Here is an 8,989-nt window from a genome sequence, read left to right as displayed (position 1 = left end):
TTCAGACTCGTCGGTTCGCCTGCAGAGAGTCGGTCTGTCTGTCTGTCGGTGACGTTTTTAAACCTCAGTGTTTCTCCTCCAGAGTCGCGGTTCCAGAGCGTGAAGCAGGCGCTGCACACCGCCGTCCCCGAGCGCCTCCTGATTCAAACACTACAACATTCAACACTATAGTGTCAGTGACGATCAGACTCGTAAACTCTGTCGGTGAGTGTTTCCTGAGGCGGACGGTGGCCGGTCAGATCTACAGGAGCTTCAGGAGAAAAAGAAATTCTGATTCACAACGAAGCCTCTGTTTTATCAAGGATACATAGACATTCATTCAATACATTGATCAAAATATAGTGCTGATGTTAGTGTGTGTGTAGTGTCTAGGCCTATTTATTTATTTATTTATATATTTAAGGAGGATGCAATGTGTGTATGTATGTGTGGTAATGAGCAAGAAACAGTCCAGCATGTTGTAATTCTTGTTGGTTGGTGATTGTTGTTGGTGATTTTCATATCTGGCAAACTTCAAGCTCTATGTTTGTGTGTGTGTCTCTGCTGCCACCTACTGGACAAACTCCGGTCACTGCAGAAAGGTGAGTCGATTCGATCAAGATGGTAAAAAATTTTTTACTATGGAGAGAAGAAACAACAACAACTTATATATTTGGCATTTTTATGATGATTTATTATATTTTAATGATTGATTAAACTGAATGTCTTTGGGCTTTGAGTTGGTCAGACAGAATAACTCTATACCACGAGGCAGGATTTAAAGTTATCAAGGTAACTTCAGGTTTTTACTTTTACTTCTATGATGGTTGTTCACTTACCGGGGTGAATCACCATGGAAACAGATGCTGAGCTCCTCACCTGCTGTGTAGCAGGTTAACGTCAGAGGATCAGATCAAAACCTGTCAAAAAAACAACTACCGACCAATGAGATCACTAGAAACACTGAGTCATCATTCCTACTACAGGATCCTGGCAGGGACAAAAGACTGAACAACGCCAGAGAGGAAAACCCAGTGTTACCTGAGTTGATCCAGTTAACTGAGAGTTATCCTGGATGTGTTAAACAGCAATATAGCGTAAAAAGGTGTCAAATAAGTGGCAAAAAGGTCAAATAACTCAAAAAAGACTGAAAGAAACTATCAAAGGTAACACCCACACAACTATGACAAGATCAATGAAGAGTTTCCTCCTTTTTATTCTCTGTAAAGACCTTTGAATTGTCCTTGTTTATGAAATAGGCTTGTGTTGTAATTTATTAACTGATCATATTGCAGATACAAGTGTAACCTGAAAGAATCTAATGCAGTGAGTACTCTTATTATTGAAATTAAATGCTGAAAAACAATGTTAGCTGTCCTTTTCTGTTGTACCCAAAGCCAGTTTTAACAGTGTTATATATTGTTAATTGCTTTGTTATATATAAATGTTATATATAAATGCCTCATATTGTTATATATAAATGTTATAAATGCCTCATATTGTATCAAGTGCAGCACTTTGGAAACCTTGTGTTTGTTTCAATCGTGCTATATAAATAAAAATGGATTGGATTGGATTGAAGTGGTTAATGACACACCCAAACAAACAATAAACTGCATCATGTTATAAATATATTTTCACATTATTATCACATGGCTTGAGGGAGCAGTTTGTTGTCAAGCTTAATATTTACATGCTGGATACTCACAGTAATAATCACAGAGTGCATCGGTCAGAAGTCTTCACTCTCAGTTCCCCCAAGACTTGGAATAAAAGATGACTCCTCAGACGATTTTGGTCTTTTCCTCTAGTCTGCAAAGGTGTGAGTGTCTGTGTGTGTATGTGCATGACAATCAATACAAAATACTGATTAGTAACAGTTGACTGAACAGCAGTAAGAACACCTACTACACAGGTATCCAGTAGCTAACAATTAGCTACAACACAAGCTAGAAAGTACTATGAACCAAAACATTTCAGAGATTCTTCAGTTAACATGAATAATAAATCAAAACATAAGCAGCATCATCATCTCTAAATGTACAGTAATAATAACAATAGACCGTCTGGAGACACGTGGCTGGATAACGCTGCACTGAACGTGTTGTTACATACAATCATTATATCAGAACAACGTGCAGTAATAAGACCGGACTTACACCACCTGAACTAAACTGAACTATATCACACACGACCTCTCTACTATACTGCTTCTTTAAAGCAGCTGATGCCACTTAGAGACAGTGAGATGTGTCTCTATAGGTGTGGCAGCCGTCCATCACTTCAGTGTGTCCAGTAGGAACAGTAGCTGATGTTCAGGTGAGGGCGTGAATACGGAGACGCAGAGTTCAGGTTTGGGCTTGGACCGTTTAGTCAAAAGGATTATTTGAATCTGAGCGTGATTCTGTGACAATACGTATCTAGTGAAATATTATAAGTATTCAGAATAAAACAAAGAAAAAGACTTGCACGTCTGCAGAACATACAGCAGCAAAATGCCACTCACATTACCACAAGCTAAGAATCACAGTATGATAGACACAACTATTAACTATGCAAGGAAAAAAAACACTCACCTGCAATGAGATGCAATTTTAAATGTGTTACTTACATTTCTATGGATGCACACTGATGCATTCAGGAGCAAACAGGAGCGTGGGGACACAGAGTTCACGTGCTCGGAAAAGCCTGACCGGAAATACACACAAAAACTTGTATAGACGGTGCATGACCTTTGTTTGTTTCCATAGTCTTCAGTTATACAGTCGTAGTTTATACGCAACGCGTGCGTATGGAAATAAACCCTCAATCATCATTGACGGTCGGATGAATTCAGTGAACATTTCCCTCTTCTGTGTTCAGTCATCAATACAAGGACAGAGACAAACATGACACTAATAAACAGTGAAACTGCACTAGTGTGGTTTGACTGTTAATAAAGAGTCAAGTCTTCCACAGCAGGAGAGTGAATGGACTTCAGGTTGTTCTAGTTTGAAGTTGTTTGAGTTATAATCAAAATAACTTATTAACGAGGTTCTGATGAGTAAATAGGGAGGAAATTTACATTGTATGTTGTGAAGAGTTAGTAGCAACAGTTAAAAAATATATACCCCAAACACAAAACTTTTTAAAATGTCCTTATATGTTCCTTGTTTCACTTGTTACTTGTATTTCTCTTCACTACCCATGTCAGCTAAATGAGTGTGTAATGTTCATTCCTACCTGTGAATCCTGTAAAGTCCAGATGTGAATCCACAGAGTGAATCTGCAGCAGCTGGCCACACCACTTCATGAGTCCTTCAGAAAACCCTCTCTGGCTGCCTTCAGCTTCACATGGATTTCTTAAATGTTAAATCCAGGATCATAAACACCAGCAGTCTGTATAAATAGTACAGGACAAAGATATTTATTAAGTGTTTTCTTCATTAATGCTGGTCTTATCCATAATCGATTTTAACCTAAAAACAAATTATATTCACATTTTATATGAATTGTTCACATCACTCCTTTACTCTAGAATTAAGATGATTTTACTTGAACTAAATGATAAATTAACTTGTAGATTTACAACAATATTTTAAACTTAATATAAGACACATTCAAACTGATCAACACAGACATTTTAAAACACATTATTACTTCTCAAAATACTTTCTACTCGTCCTCCACACCGCACATGACAGGAGTCAGATAGATAGCATCATGATTAGCTTGTTAGCATCGTTAATTAACTCACCGTGGAGTTTCCAGAGAAGAAACCGTCACACCAGCTCAGGTAGCGCATGTGGAAAACATTGCCTGAAATCAGAATGAAATGTGTAAATTATTTCTGTTCATCTCACTAATTTTATGACTTTGTATCAGTTATTTCACTGCACGTTTTGCTTGTTATTACTTCTCTCCTACCTTAGCTAACAGGACTCGACAGAGACGTGATTCACAGGACAAAATATCTGATTAAATGCGTACGTGACTTACACTAGACACAAGATGGCGGCAGCACTCGGGACCGGCTACGAGTTACTAGCATCACTGAGTGGGGACTCGGTCACACACTTTGTTTTACTCTCTGCAAATTAACTTTGCTTTAACTTACTCATAATGTCACAAAAACATCCTCTAAACATCCTGAACATGTTAGCAAATTATACAGATACGATAACTGTGTTTAAAGGGATAGTTCAACATTTTGGCAAATTGGCCCATTGCCATAATCGCTATAGTCATAGCAGTAGGTTCATTACCTTTAATTGTAGGTGTAAGCTATTTTCAGTACGGCGGAGCGCAGCAGCAGGCTGCTCAGAGCTACGCTATGGAGGCTAAGGGAATTTCTTGGTTTCCCTCATTAAACTCATCCAATTCAACATCCCAAAACACCACAGCGCTTTTGTAGACAAGTTGTGAGCTGCACAACCACCACGCTATGAGATAATGACGGAACGATACGAAACGGAGCCGTTTTCGAGGTAAATACAGGGTAAATACGGAGACTGCTTGCTGAAAAACTGTCCCTGAACGCAACGCGCATCAGCGGTTTTGTATGAATTTACCTCGAAAACGGCTCCGTTTCGTATCGTTCCATCATTATCTCATAGCGTGGTGGTTGTGCAGCTCACAACTTGTCTACAAAAGCGCTATGGAGTTTTGGGATTTTGTATTTGATGAGTTTAATGAGGGAAACCAAGAAATTCCCTTAGCCTCCATAGCGTAGCTCTGAGCAGCTGCTGCGCTCCGCTGTACTGAAAATAGCTTACACCTACAATTAAAGGTAACGAACCTACTGCTATGACTATAGCGATTATGGCAATGGGCCAATTTGCCAAAATGTTGAACTATCCCTTTAAAACCCACAACATATAAAATAACAAGTCAAATATGCGTATGTGACTTTCACTAGACTGTTAAACTAATTCAAGTCCTACACCATGTCTGAAAGTCTTCGTCTTAGAGGTTCAAAAAGTCCAGTTACTCACAGAGCTGATGAATGTCCCATGTGAACCAGTGCTCAGATGTGTAGTGATGCTGCCGTCTTCACGCTGTGCTCCTCTGTGAGCTGTGTGTCGGATACAGGCTCACAAACCGTTATCAATTGTTCCAAGTCATAAATGCAGTTCCTGAACTGAGTGACTGTCACAGTTTGACGTGTTATGTTGCGTCTATCGTACGCTATATCAAACAGCTGCAGCTGGAGTTTTAACCAGAACAAAGAGATCTGAGCACATCACCTCAGTTCTTCAGTCTTTACACTGGCTCCCAGTCGGCTACAGAATAGATTTTAAAGTTCTGCTACTAGTTTAGGTCCAGAATACATGAATGCAGGGTTCCTACAGCTTAAGCCAAGTTAAATTTAAGACTTTTTAAGACTTTTTTAAAGCCACTTGAAATGAAATTTAAGACCGACTTCACAATAAACACAAATGCAGAAAAAAGAAAAAAAAAACAGCACATCAATAGGGTTAGGGACAATTTGACCCACTTTCCTATGTGATCCAAGGTAAAGTGACTGCTACATGAACATTGAATTGTGTCTCTTTCCAGCTGTCCTTTCAAAATAAAAATAATAAATAAAACATCTCTGTCGGAATGTTACCAATTATTTTGAGATTTGAGACTAATTACAACCATAAAATACCACTTACCATGTGTTAACATTTATAAGACTTTTGAAAAATTGATTTAAGACATTTTAATGCCAATTAAGGCCTTGTTTTTAGATTAATGAGTTCAATGCCTTTTAAGACTTTTTAAGGATCTGTAAGAACCCTGTGAATGACATGTTAGTAGAGTCTAAACTACATGAATGACGTGTTAGTAGAGTATAAACTACATGAATGACATGTTAGTAGAGTATAAACTACATGAATGACATGTTAGTAGAGTATAAACCCAGCAGAGCTCTGAGATCTACTGACTCAGGTCAGATAGTGGAGCTCAGAGTTCAGACCAGACATGGTAAAGCAGCATTTAGCTGTTATGCTGCACACAACTGGAACAAACTACCAGCAGAACTGAGATCAGACCCAACTGTGAGCACTTTAACATCCAGGCTAAAAACATTTGTGCATTATGGCTGAGCTCTTTTAAAGAATTTTAAATCTTAATCTTGGATTTGCACTGTAAGTCATCCTAATTGTTGTAGCCTAATACAAATCAATATTTCATGCTGCAAACTCATATTAAATGCTCTGTTTAAGTCTAGTGTTTATGTTATTGTATACATTTCCTCTCTTTGTTCTGTACTTATTTTTTCTTGCTTTTAATTGTATGTTTAATGTTTCCAAATTTTACTATTTTGGGTTTTATCTTAATTTTTAATGTTTGTTTTTTTTCGTTTCCAATTCTTACTGTTACATGTTTTATTTTTATGTAAAGCACACGAGTTGCCCTCGGTATGAGACGAGCTAACGTTAGCTAACAGCTATATGAATGTTGTCACTGTTAGCCGTGCTAGCTAGCGAGCCGTTTAGCTAGCTAACTGTGGGCAGTTGAGTGAATATTTACATCATTTCGTAGCGATTTTTTCTCCCTAAACGACAAACGGAGCAATATTTCAGTCAACGAATATTATATGACACAGAAGAAAGCAGGTTCAAGTACTTACGGACTGTTCTGGTGGGTTTTATTTACATTGTTGAGACGAAGCAGCCAGGAGGAGAGGACGGGTCCAGAGTGGAGCTGTGCAGGGTCAAGAGGAAGCCCAGGTAAAAAAAAAATACTGTAAACAATATTTGCAGAAAAGATCGATACTAATATCACAATCAATGGAAAATAACAGCATCCGGTGGTGATAGAGCTACGTTTCGTCGGCTGAGTGGGGAAAACTACATTCCCGCTTGACATTGCGGTAAGAAACAGCCAATCACAGCCAGCGTCATGTCCCATGCGTCACAGACGTAGAGAAGGTAAAGTTACAGTGGGAAAACTTTGAACTGAAGGAGAGAGGGAGAGAAAAGAAAAACACTTGTACAAATCTAAAATGTATTCATATGCATTGATGTAAATACTTTATATTAAATTCAATTCGAATTTTATTCATAAAGTAGCTACATTTCATGCACAATACAGATCAATGTGCTTCACAACATCACATTACAAGACAGTTAGGCTACAATAAATTATCGCAAGGTGCAAGTAAACAATCATGTATTATAGTCCTCTTGTGAAAGTTCCCAGCAGCTCCATTAATAATAATAATAATAATAATAATAATATAATAATAATAATAATAATGATAATAATGATGATGATACATTTTATTTATAAGCGCTTTTCCAAAAGCTCAAAGACACTTTACATTAAAAAAAGAAAAAAAAATGATCGTAATGATAGTTGATAATAAACATTACCAGTAGATCAATGGTCAATTGTCCATTCCAGCTCATCCCCACTATTTCCAACACATAGATGCTCACAGACCCACACATACTCACTATGCACAGACCACCTTCCACCACAACATTAATTCATCTTTCATTACGTACAGCACTGTTCACACCAATATAGCATTAGTCTTTATGTTTATCAAGTAACAAATCTGGTTATCACAAAAAGAAAAGAGATTTATTTTCTGGCAGGTTGGCCATCTGATTGTAAAGGCTGATTGTTCAAATCCTCCAGTTAAACCACTGGAATCAGATGTAGGTGGAGTTTAAATGTTGATCCTTGAACTTTGCCCCGTCCTTCAGACTGCAGCCAGGTAGCTACGCCTCGATTCAGACACCATTTTAAAGTGGACGGAGCAGAAGGAGGGAAACTGAAGTCTGAGACAGGTGAGTGTTAACACAACACCATTATTATTATGCTGCTAGTTATCATTGAAGTGTGAGAGTGTGTGAGTGAGTTTGTCCCTGTGGACTGTGGAGGGAAGAAGAGTCCCTTATTCTTCGTAGTTCACCTGAACACACCTGAGTGACATGATGACATGAATATTGATTTGTAGAAGAAAAGGTGTAGGAGCCATGAATGAATTAAGCGTTTTCTTAGGTTAAAGTTAAAGATTATTGTTTTGATGTTTTATGTTAATGAGGATATCGGTTGTAATTAGTAGGGAATAGCGGATCATCACATGTTTATGAGCGGGGTCATCTGTTTATGTTCACCTGTTGGCTTTTCTTTGTTAAAGAGAGAGAGGATGAACGTGGGACGCAACGATAATCTCAGTTCATTTTACTTTTAATGCCTCTGCTCATTTAAAATATCTCAGCAGCTCTTCTACCACTGCTGTATCCTATAGCTCACTTTTTATTCATGGAGTCACATTGAATATCAATACAGGGGTAAAACCTTTTTACCTGTATCAAATCACTTCCCTCTCTCTGTCACAACGATCATCAACATTATTTATATGAAGCTGGATAAAAAAGTTAAGTCTGTTTCATAGATAGCACGTTATTTCTCATTTTACATTTCGAATGAAAAAAACGACTTATAAGTGGATAACACACACTGAAATAAAGTCTGTGGATGATAATGGTGCTATGTTGAACTTTTCCTGTTGTGTTAGGTCTACATATATCTAAAATGTCAACTTCTCATGAGCTCAGTTCTTTTCAGAAATATTGCATTTTCCAGCTGATCCAAGTAGCTTATTTAATGGTGAGGAAGATTTTTTTTCAACCCATAAAGAAACACTTGTTCCTTCAGTTCATCACAAAAATTAAAAAGAAAATAATAAACTGGTTGTCATTGAATAGGAAGTTCAAAAAGTAATCTGGGAATTTAATTGTAACTTCAACTATCAGATACATGTAGTAGAATAAAAAAGGGTCCTAAAATATTAACATACAATATTACACATAGTTTGCAGATGATTCATGTTGTCTCACAACAATCATGACAGAATATTAAACATGATACAACGTGCTAACAAAGGAACAGTTCCTGTCATATCTATGTTTCCAAAATATTGTAAAATAGTATAAAGGTTGTGATTGTAAAGGCTGACTGTTCAAATCCTCCAATTAAACAACTGTAATCAGATGTAGGTGGAGTTTATTATCCTTCCTTGAAC

The sequence above is a fragment of the Trachurus japonicus genome, chromosome 1, assembly GCF_045865225.1.
Source record: "Trachurus japonicus isolate A0001 chromosome 1, Traja_1.0".
In the NCBI taxonomy this organism is placed as follows: Eukaryota; Metazoa; Chordata; class Actinopteri; order Carangiformes; family Carangidae; genus Trachurus; species Trachurus japonicus.
This window is presented reverse-complemented; position numbering follows the sequence as displayed.